Source organism: Miscanthus floridulus, chromosome 2 (genome assembly GCF_019320115.1).
Source record: "Miscanthus floridulus cultivar M001 chromosome 2, ASM1932011v1, whole genome shotgun sequence".
In the NCBI taxonomy this organism is placed as follows: Eukaryota; Viridiplantae; Streptophyta; class Magnoliopsida; order Poales; family Poaceae; genus Miscanthus; species Miscanthus floridulus.
This window is the reverse complement of record NC_089581.1, coordinates 116579847-116590649: the sequence shown is the minus strand read 5'-3', so window position 1 is coordinate 116590649 and position 10803 is coordinate 116579847. Positions and strand designations below refer to the sequence as shown.

The window sequence follows — 10803 nt, the reverse complement described above, 5'->3', positions numbered from 1 at the left end:
GAACATACAAGTGTTGTTTATAGATAAACTTTGGCATCAGCTGTGTACCATTCGCGAATGATAGAGGCTGGAACTTTGTTCCCTTATCTAAGAAAAAGGATAAACTTTGGCATAGACCCAAGCAGACAAACCAAGATTACTTCCATACAGCACCATCGGGGGCACAGCGTGTTTCCTTGATCACCTATACGCAGATTATTGAACATACAGACAAAGGTTGGGGAGGAGAGGATGTTTAATATCGTATTTACAAGAAGCATCAGCATTTTGAGGCAACATGAGCTGAAACAATAGCCTTCCAGTTTAGGGTTCAGATTTCGCCTATTTGCAAGGATGGAAGAAATTCTCCTTCAGCACATGCTCCCACTCTGTAGGTGAACCACCATACTGATCAACTGGAAAGGAGATTAGGGCACTTCCTGACACCCTTCTGTCCAAACATGAGAGTCCCCAGCAGTTTGAAGACACACATGGTTTTCACCAAGATTATGTTCACCATGTACTGCGCTTTCGATGCTCACTTCGTCAGATGTACCTTTGCACCTCATGGGGGTAGCAACATCTGCTGAACCACCTACCTCCTTTTCCTCCCTAGCACAGTTTCCATCACCAAATGTGTCCAGGCCACCTACTGAATCTTTTCCTCCCAAATGATCTGCCAAATCATCAGAGTGCGTAAACTTAGAGCACTTCTCACTCAGGGTGTTGCTAATGGCTCCATTGGATACAACACCAAGGTCGTCCCCATTTAATTGATGACTACATGCGCCTTGCTGCTCCTTGTTGGCATCACCCATTGAGGTTTCATTATCAGGTCGAGATTTCAAATTCTCAGCCTAGCCATAACAGCATCATCAGTCCCATTTTCTCTATTTGTTCTCGCATCCAGTTGTTGCTTGCTGTTTTCCTGTCCCAATAGGGCTGCACTATTAGGATGGGACTCCAAAATTCCCAGCATAGCCATAACAGCATCATCAACATCATCTGCACTGTTTATGCTTGCATCTAGCTGGTGTTTGTTGCTTTCCTGACTCAAAGAGGTTATATTGTCAGGACGAGACTTCAAAACTTCCAGTCTCTCCATAACAGCATCTTCAACTGCATATGGTCTCTTGCTGCTCCCCACAGTCAGTCTCACTGAAGGAGTTTACATTATCAATTCGGGACTACAAAACTTTAAATCGGGCAAACACATCAGCATCAACACCATTGAAAATGCTCCTATTTACAATGGGAGATTGCTTGTCACGAGCATCTCCTCCCTGGCCCTGAAAAGCCGTAGGGCATGTAATGGTTTCTTTCCCATGCTTCTGTGGTTTGCTACCGGACATGTATGAGTTAGAGCCTTTACTGCCTTCCAATGAGTCAGGGGCTGCATTGGCAAAAGAAGAAAAACATGAGCATACACAGAATCCAAGAACCATTTGAAAATATTAATTTATATATCCATCTTGCTACTCCCTCCAGCTTCCTTCCAATGTGCGTCTTCAGCATTCAAAATTGTCCACAAATGTAAACATTTCTGGAATAATCAACCCCCTCCCCCTCCCTCATCATTAATATTTGGAAGCAGTTTTATTTTGGTGGCAAACATGTTTAGCATCAATGTAATATTGGCGTTTTAAGTTTTTTAGCACTTGGCGTCTATGGCATCTGTACTAAAGGAAGGTGTTAACTGCGTCTCCGTAATCTTGGTGATTGATTGATGGACATCGCATTCATTTCACTTCCTCCTAAAGTCTTGTTTGGATGTTGTCGGATTCACCTCAATCCACGTGTGTTGGTGTGGATTAGGGTGAAATTTAGTTCAATTTCCACTCCAATCCACCTCAACACATGTGGATGGATACGAATCCACTGCATCCAAACAAGGCCTAAATGTGTCCCAAAAATCCCAGAAATGCTTACATCTGTGGAGCAAGTGAGTACCTTTTACTGTGTCGTTGTGGCCTTTTGCTGTCTCGAGCTTCAGTGTTCAGGCGAGCATCTTGAAGCTCATATTTGAGTTTACAAGCTGAAGCTTCTGTTTCAATCCATAAGTTTCTATAGATTGACGCCTGAGAAACTTCAGTGTTGTCAAGCATCTTGTCCTCCTGGTGATTAGTAAGAACCTGAAACGAAAGGTGAAACATAAAGTACACACTTTGGAGGTAATGTCTGTATTAATTCAAATTAAGAAGAAGCATGATGTTCCAAATACTAAAGCTACCTGTGAAATAGTGGCCTTAAATTCTTAATCAGCATTCTCCTGTGCCGAGTCTTCATGCATTGAACTCCAAAAGTTCTTCCTCGCACAATTAATATTTTTGAATTTCATTTGACTGGAGTTGCTCAATCTATCATCAATTTTTTGTTCAAGCTTGGAGACAGATGAAATGAGTTTAAGGCTAGAAACAGAAAGGGATTATCTATCTATATTTAATGTCTGGACTCTGGGATGAGAAAGCACCATAGAAAGGAAGGAAATATGCCCATTTCTTGATTCATATTATAAGTTTGGCTTACATTGCATTATGGAATAGTAAATGGTATCTGTTGACGACCAAAAATGTCCATTTTGTGAAGATGTCAGAATGTTAAATGGACTTCACCATTGCGTTCCTCTCGTTGAGGCGGTCAAAAAACATAAATGGAACGTCTAATTCGGAGTCCGGATGAAGAAGTTATGCCCTCGGAAAGATGCCTCGTTGTCGGGACTTCCGACTGTCGGAAGTTTCGACAGGTGTCGGGACTTCCGGGAAGCCTAAAGAAATCTGCTCGGGTGTCTGGGGTTATCCCTACGTTGGGAGTTCCGACAAAAGTCGGAAGTTCCGACTGTCAGGAGTTCCGACCCAAGTTGAGACTTCCGACATACCTAACAGAAAATTCTATTCGGATCTGATCTTTTGGATTCCGATCCGAACTGTTCCAAACTCGTGGAAAACTTGAAAAATAAGGCTTGGAGAGGTTTCCTACTAGGATAAGACCACCTCCCTCTATATATATGAGAGGATCATGGCCGATTGAGTTCTCATCTATCCAATCGACAAACAAATCAATCTACTACCTCTACTCCAACCCTTTTCCCCTCTTCTCTAACCCCCATGCGGTTCATCCCTTGATCCGACGACTAAGGATGGCGCCCTAGGCTTGCCGGCTGACCTAGGGCAACCCGACGACGTCCTTGCCCTGACGGGGTCCCTCCCGAGCGAGAGCTTCGACGGTTTCTTTGCTAGTTTGCCTGAAAACTAGTCGATTCTTCGTCACGTAAGCATGTTGGTTATCCTTTGGTGGTTTGCTTGTAAACCTCTCCGTTCTTCACCATGAAAGAGTGACATCCTCGCTGCGTTCTTCGGTCCGTAGCGGCCTGAGCGTCCAAGGCCCTATTGGTGTTTGATTCGGATCACTTCCGACGTCAACACACTTTTTGGCGACTCCGCTGGGGAGGATTGGTTCGGCTATCTCTTATAGCTGATCTCTCTGACCTAGCCTTACTACTCATTGATCTATCTTCTTGAGCTCGCCATTACCGTTGCATCCGGCTTAAAAGCCGATCGCATCTGGTTTTGACCCCTTGTGATCTTGTTTGCCATTTTGCAACAAGTTGCGCTGCTTATCGGAAAATTCAGCAAGACGGTTAAGTTATAAATCATGAAGTACCAAGGTGTTGCATCACAATATTACTACAATCACCCTGAGGTACAACATGCAAATGCATCTTATGATCCTAATAGTTATTTTGCAAGTTCTATGCGCTCTAATATTGGTGTTGCTAGCTATTATGATACTAGATATGTTACATCGGCTAATACTTTTGTTAATGTTCCTCATCATACACATTATAATTATGAATATTATGGTCAAGAGCCGATGCATGTTGTAAATTCTTCGAGTTTTGATGCTACTAGCAACATACAGCACGTAAATTATTATTCATCGGCTATAAGTTCACAATATGTGGTTCCACCACAAGACATGCCGATGAATGAGAGAATTGCTATAACAATGCTAATTATTTAGCCAATTGCTCTGAAAATTCAGCACCATATGCCAATGCTCCTATTCATAATTCGACTCCATATGTTACTCCCAACTTGAGCCAAATTAATGAAAATTCAGCAAGGTGTTTAAGTGCTAATACTTATGATTCGTCTTCACGTGTTACTAATAACCATAGTCAAATCAACGAAAATTCAGCACCTTATGCAAAGATCAATGCTCACAATTTGGCTTTGTATTTCGCTCATGACCATAGCCGAATTAGTGAAATTTCAGCAAGGCATTCGAGTGCTAAATTCGTGATTCGGCTCCACATATTGCTAATAATTATAGCCGAATCAATGAAAATTCAGCAATATGTGCACTTGCAAACAATCATGATTCGGCTTCATTTGTTGCTCTCAAATCAAGCTGAATCGATGAAGATTTAGCCCATGCTAGGAATCCATATGGTTCCTCTAAATGAAAGGTGCCCACTTATTATAGACCGTATCCATTATACTATGATTACTTGAAAACTCCTAATGGTTGGTGGGTACTTGATTTTTATGAATTTAGTGATGAAGATGATAAAACCACTATGGAACATATTAGTATATATCTCTCACAGCTAGGTTTTACCGATAAAGAAGACTATATAAGAGTGCAAAATTTTTCTTTATCTCTCACCAGTATTGCCTTTGTATGGTTTACATCTTTGCCGTGATGTACTATTGATTCATGGTCTCAATTAGAGGAGTGATTCTATGAATATTTTGGAAAGACTAATGAGAAAAGGCCGATCACAGTTGAGTCATCGGCTAAAAGAGGATTGCTAGTGGGCATGAAAGAAAGAATTGATTTGGATGTAAGCAAAGGTTTGGCTACAAAAGCCGAAGAATGCAATATCCTTTCCGAATCAATCACATCTCAAAAACAAGTCTTGCTACAGAAAAGCATGGAAAACGCCAAAAACTAGCTAGACTTAATTTTTTAGGAGCTAAAGGGGTTGTATACTTATCTAGTGATTACCGCATCATTGATGGAGATCAAGCCCCTACAAGCAACAAAGGAGGGCTGCCTTCCTACTCAGAATCGGTAGAGCCAACTTCAAAGTCAGCTGAGCCAATTGCTGCCTTCCCTGAGTCAGCTAGGCCGACTGCCTCTGCCTCCTTGCCTAAGTCGGCTAGGCCTACTTCCTAGTCGGCCAAGCCAGCCCCTACTAGTGCCCAAGTCAGCCTAGCCGACTTTCTCGGTCTCGACAGCTGCCGATGCATCTTCGGATGATTCAGCATCTATTGTTGATCATTCTCTGGAGATGAAGAGCAACATAATGCAAATCAAGGACGTGCACTTTTCCAACATGATCAACAAGGTAGAAAACATAAATATTTTGCTCAAATTCCAATCTGGTCATACTATTTTAATTTATGCATCTATTAGAGATATCCTTGCTAATTATTGTAATAGACCGATTGAGAATAGCAATTTATTTATTGATGATAAAATAAATTCAAATTCTATCGGCCAAGACATTGTTCCATATGGTAAGGCCGATAGTGGTAATCCGTCAAAGCTAAAGCTTCCTGTAAGCAATTGCAAAGGTGTGGCCGAATGGATTGATAATAAATCCGATCCATTCTCTTGCCTAGCTTTAAAGCCAACTCCACAAAAGAATCGGCTAAAGAAATCAAAGTACACCTTTGACTTTACTTTTTGTGATCGTGTCTTTGATGTCTTGCTCAAGAATAATTTTATTAGAATCATTGATCACAATGCTTTGCCATATGTTAAAAATTTAGAAGAGCTTACATATTGCAAATGGCACAATTCTTCTAATCATAATACCTCTAGTTGCAATATGTTTCGTCGAGTGATCCAATCGGCCATTGATAAAGGACGATTGAGATTGTCTGAAGCTCAACACATAGACCAATTGGATTCAATTAGTCTTGATGGCAAATAGGTTTCGAATCGGCTTGCATTAGCCGATTCACTCAAAGCTCAAAGCTTGAACTCCTAAGAGAGAGATGTGGAGCCCTCAAGTGAAGGCAAGGTTGTTGTTGATGAATTGCAAATAGAAGATATTCCAGAGGACAATAAAGTTATCATAGTTTCAGAAGACACTGGGGGGTAGCTAAAATCTCTCCAACCAAAGCAAAAGCCGATTGATCCCATTGAACAAGGAGAATCGGCTAAGGATTCTCCTTTGGAGCATGTCTATCAAGATGGGGAGAAAGAGGATGCTCGTAAAGCTAATGGAGGTAAAGGATGTGACAAACAAAGAAGTAAAAGGCCAAACTCAGCTTTGAGGAACTTATAGCTAAATATGAGAAGATAGGAGAAGCAAATGTCACCAAGTGGCCAAAGAAAGTTCATTTATCAAAATTGCCTCCAAAGCATAAGTCTCAAGAGTGGAATCGACAAGGAGATAAACCTCACGTAGCAGTAACATATTCTCCTTTTATGCAGTCAATTCCCATGTCGTATGGACCACAACCCACATATTTTTATCCTTATTCATCTTGGGGCTGGTTTGATGAAGAGGCACATGTTCCACCATATTTGAGGCTAGAATATGTAGAGTATTCAGCTCCTAGACATTTAGAGAGATCATCATCTTGTAAAGACCGTTTTGATCAAAATCAGTCTGTAGCTCAACCAAAGAAGAAAGCGGTAAAGCACGTTTACCGCGTGAAGTATGATGGCCGAAAGAAGAAGAGTTCAGATCTGAATTCAACTATTGAAAAGCCGATTACATTGCTGAAAAATTCGGCTATTGATGGCAAAGAAGTGGAGAAATCATCTATTGATACTGTAGGTGCCAAATCTGAACAAAAGAAGGTGGGATTGCCCAAAATCAAGAAAGAATTGTCACTGTCCAAAACAGAAATAAAACCAATATGCTCAATCGGTTTACCAAAGTGGCAAGAGAAGAAGTTACAAAAGTTTAGTGCAGAGAAGCTAAAAGGAAAAGGCTTGGCATGGGTTCCTAAAGGAAGTATTCAAGCCTAGAAGGATGATGTTCAAGCAAGTAGTGCAACAAAAACAAAGGAGAGGAGATTCAAGAAATAATTACCAAGTTGGAGGGTTGCACCAAATCATCAAAATCATTGGTCATGGCATCATCCATACTCCCTACCTATGCCTATGTGGAATTCATCCCCTGGTATGCATGGTTATCCCTCAGCTCCTTATTTTGATCCTTGGTGTGGATCTTTATGTTATGGAGGGTTGCCAAATTATTTTACTTACCAATGATCGAGAGCCGAAATATTTTGTTTTGGCTATTCATACTTATGTTGATGAATTCATATGGCCGATATTCTGATATCGCCCTTAGTGTAAAATATAGTCGATGAATGCTTGCAACCATCGTGCTATTAGAAAGCCCCATGGAATTTACTTTGATGGCCTTAAGGCCCAGGGGGCATGATATATGTATTTTGATTTATTTCATGGATGTGATAATATGATTAGTCGGCTTGCAAATAAGGCCAAGGTGTGGCATAATCATTATTTCTCACAATGGTGCTATTGGAGACATCAAAGCCGATTAAAATTACATCTGCACCAACATTTGAGCCAAATGTGAAGTTTTCTTATTTGCTTGGCCATATTACAATCCATGGGGTATAACATGTTGAAGCCTATGGTAATTCCTTGCTGGTGGTACAGTAAGTTGCTAGCGAATTTCAATGTTTAGAAGGGTCACTAAGAACTTATCTTGATGCTTGCCTTGATATTATTGACAATTTTGTCGAATTCCGAATTTGGCATATTCTAAGGCATGAAAATCAAAAGGCCAACATGTTAGCTCAACAAGCATCTGGCTATGATGTTAGTGGACATAATTTCCATATTCAAGAACAACCGATGCATGAAGATTTCAATTTTTCCTATGTAGATATAGACCAGTCGGCTAAGCCAACTGACCAAGTCGGTTCAGCCGACTACTCTTCTATTGTGGCCAAGTCAGCTAAGCCAACTGCCCCTAGTCGACCAAGCCGACACCTCCAAATCGGCTAAGGCCTACCGGACCTGTTGGCTCAGTGACTCCCCTATAACCAGCCTAGTCAATTCGCTCGAGAAGCTATGAAATTGGTCCGATATAACTTCTAGTGATGTTGGGGCCAATTTAGAAGATTGGAGGACTCCCTTGTTGAGATATCTATGTGATCCAAGTGCCAAAATTGATAAAAGTGTTCGGCGGAGCGTTTTCAACTATGTATTGCATAATGATGAGCTCTATCAGAGAACCACCGAAGATTTGCTGCTTAAGTGCTTGGGATCAGATCAGGCAAGAGTGGCTATGGGAGAAGTTCATGAAGGCATCTATGGTACTCATCAATCGGCCCCGAAGATGAAGTGGTTATTGCGTAGAGTCATTTTCTATTGGCCTGCTATGATGGCTGATTATTTCGCTACTACAAAGGTTGCGAAGAGTGCCAGAAGTTTGGAAATATTCAGCTTGTGCCTGCTGTTATGCTTCATCCTATCATCAAACCATGGCATTTTCGTGGTTGGGGGTTAGACTTCATTGGCCAATATATTCCTCCATCTTCGAAGGGACACCGATTTGTGTAGTTCCTACGGATTACTTTACTAAGTGGACCGAGAGAGTTCCTTGAAGAATATGACACATAAAGAAGTAATTGAGTTTATTACTGAGCATATTATTATAGATTCGGCATTTCTCAAACATTAACTACATATCAAGGGACATCGTTTGTGTCTAAAGAGGTGAGGGAATTTGCCAAATTATATAAGATCAAGTTGCTCAATTCATCTCCATACTATGCTCAAGCCAATGGCCAAGCTGAGTCTAGTAACAAGACTTTGATCAAGCTCATCAAAAAAAATTGAGGAGAATCCAAGGAGATGGCATGAAGTTTTGTCTAAGGCTCTATAGGCACATCGCATTTCAAGGCATGGTGCTACAAAGGTTACTCCTTTTGAGTTAGTATATGGCCAAGAGGCTGTGTTGCCTATCGAAGTGAATTTGGATGCATACAGGCTTGCTAAACAAAATGATTTATTAGCTATTGTGTATCATGATTTGATGATGGATAATATCGATGAGGTGACTGATGTGAGATTAAAAGCTCTCAAGGAAATAGAGAAAGATAAAGCTCGAGTTGCCAAAGCATACAACAAGAAAGTCAGGAGCAAATCTTTCCAAGTAGGAGAATTGGTGTGGAAAACCATACTATTAATTGGATCGAAAAGCAATCAGTTTGGCAAGTGGTCACCGAATTGGGAAGGTCCTTACAAAGTGGTCAAAGTTATATTCGAAAATTCATATGTGCTAGAGACATTGCAAGATGAACGTCTCACGAGAGCATTCAATGGGAGGTACTTGAAAAGATACTTTCTAAGTGTTTGGCAAGAGGCCTAAGTGCTCTCCAAACAATGGCCGATACATGTATCGCCCTTAGAAAAAAAATGGTCGATGTATACATCGCCCTTAGTCACTAAGCAGCCAATGAGATGGGTATCGTCGCTGTTTGGTTTTGAATAAGTGTTTTCGGGTTCATGCATCATTCACCTGAAAACAGGGGGGCATATGTTGACGACCAAAAATGTCTATTTTGTGAAGATGTCAAAATGTTAAATGGACTTCACCATTGCGTTCCTCTCGTCGAGACGGTCAAAAAACATATATGGAACGTCTAATTCGGAGTCCAGATGAAGAAGTTATGCCCTCGGAAATATGCCTCGCTGTCGGGAGTTCCGACCCAAGTCGGGACTTCCGACTGTCGGAAGTTCCGACGGGTGTCGGGACTTCCGAAAAGCCTGAAGAAATCTACTCAGGTGTCTGGGATTATCCCTACGTTGGGAGTTCCGACAAAAGTCGGAAGTTCCGACTGTCGGGAGTTCCGACCCAAGTCAGGACTTCCGACATACCTAACAAAAAAATCCTATTCGGATCTGACCTTTTGGATTCCGATCCGAACTGTTCCAAACTCGTGAAAAACTTGGAAAATAAGTCTTGGAGAGGTTTCCTACTGGGATAAGACCACCCCCTCTATATATATGAGAGGATCATGGCCGATTGAGTTCTCATCTATCCAATCGACAAACAAATCAATCTATTACCTCTACCCAACCCTTTTACCCTCTTCTTCAACTCCCATGTTGTTCATCTTTTGATCCGACGACCAAGGATGGCGCCCTAGGCTTGCCGGCCGACCTAGGGCAACACGGCGACGTCCTTGCCCTGACGAGGTCCCTCCCGGACGTGAGCTTCGACGGTTTCTTTGCTAATTTACCTGAAAACAAGTCGGTTCTTCGTCACGTAAGCACGTTGGTTATCCTTTGGTGGTTTGCTTATAAATCTCTCCGTTCTTCATCACGAAAGAATGACATCCTCGCTGCGTTCTTCGGTCCGTAGCGGCTCGGACGTCCAAGGCCCTATTGATGTTTGATTTGGACGTCAACCGTACCTAATAAAAGCATTTCAAGATCATACCTTGCTTTTTTGGAACTGGCAGCTGTAAGATTTTGAATGACTGATTGCAGAAGCTCCTCTTCGTCTTCCTGTAACGAAGAACCACCCTTGCAGGTCGACAGAAGCACTACTGACAGATCGTGCATTAGTTTCAGAAATACAGCCCGAGTGCTATAGCTGGATTCGGAAGACATATTCAGCATATTCCCCTCAACGCCTGGATAACATTCAGAAGGGTCTTCACCTCTTTTTTGAGAGCTTTCTTCTTTCTCCACAACTGCAGAAAAAATATTTCCATGTGGGCTTCTTGTTGTTAAATGATCAGTATGAACTCTTACTCTAGGAGTAATAGCAATAGGATTCATCCCACTTTTATTCATTAGTTCTCTGAACAT

General features: G+C 41.6%; 1 pseudogene; it reads right to left on the bottom strand.

Moving 5' to 3' along the window:
• Positions 1-321: 321 nt before the first annotated feature.
• Positions 322-10803, bottom strand: LOC136536919 (uncharacterized; annotated as a pseudogene).